Below are 1,259 nucleotides of genomic sequence, written 5' to 3'. Positions count from 1 at the left end.
AATGTGACACGAAAAAGTGTGATTGGAATAAGAAAAGGAACGAGTGCAAAGTCAAAGAGGGAGCATCCATTATTTCAGTTGTGATTAAGGTGCCACATTTCTCTGCATTTTCTTTTATAGCATATCACTTATTAGCTTTTTGCAGAATTTTATAAATATATGAAAATTTGCCTTTTTTGCGAGAGTTAGTTAAATTTTTAAAATTTAATATATTTGCATTCTTTTAATAAAGACTTTACAAATTTAAAAAAAAACGTAAAATATAAAATTTTGCTATAAAAGTATCTTTTTGGTATATTAGGCTAATAGGGTGTGAAAAATCAGTGATACTCCACCTTATCCTACTTTTTTTATTAAATGGATATCAGTTAAGGTTATAAAAATAGTAATAGAAAAGACTCGTTAGTATATATATCATAATAAGAGCAGCAATGACAATAATAATGATAATGAGAGTAATAATGATAGAAGAGTGTTGTGAGTGTGTATATGCTAATATTATAATTAGATTAGTTGTGAAGAATAAATAGGCGACCGAAAATAGAAGTGCTGAAGATACTAGCGCTATTGCAGTGGGATTACGAGAGTAAGTAAGAGAGAAAGAAAAATATTATTCAAAAAGAAACGAAAGAAAAGACACAGTGGAGATAGAATATGCGCAATTTACAACGCAAGCATGATGAGGAGCATTATCATACACAAGGAGATGATAGAGGGAACACAAAACTAAAGACAGATTTATATGTACAGAAACAAATGATTTCAACAGCGTTACCGACAATATGCGCAGGTTGTGCAAACAAACTAAAAGCAACCATGCCAATATGCTCTTATAAATATTTTGAAGCATTAAGTTTCCACTAAAATGTTTATTTTGGACAAAGAGCAATATATTAACGATTTTTTAAACTGGTAATGGCTTTATAGCGTGTTTGAAGGTTCTATTCTTACCTGAATTAACAAATACAAGGACGTTCTAACAAAACAAGCAGTTGATAATTGTGGAAAACCGTGCATAAAGTTAAAAACAACAAAAAATTTAGAAGTAATAGCAAAATACGAAAAAATCATTAAATAACCAAAAATGACATAAATACAACTACTATTGTTTTAAAAGAAGGTCTATATACGGCAAGTTGTAATTATTCTTACACAAAATTATGTTGATAAAGTTGTTATATAAAAATAAAGTTTTGTCTTTTTTGTTGAATACGTTATTTAAACGTGTTAACAGTGTGTTTTAATGACGGCAGTGCTAT

The sequence above is a fragment of the Trypanosoma equiperdum genome (assembly GCF_001457755.1).
Source record: "Trypanosoma equiperdum strain OVI genome assembly, contig: ctg_238, whole genome shotgun sequence".
Lineage (NCBI taxonomy): Eukaryota > Euglenozoa > Kinetoplastea > Trypanosomatida > Trypanosomatidae > Trypanosoma > Trypanosoma equiperdum.
This window is presented reverse-complemented; position numbering follows the sequence as displayed.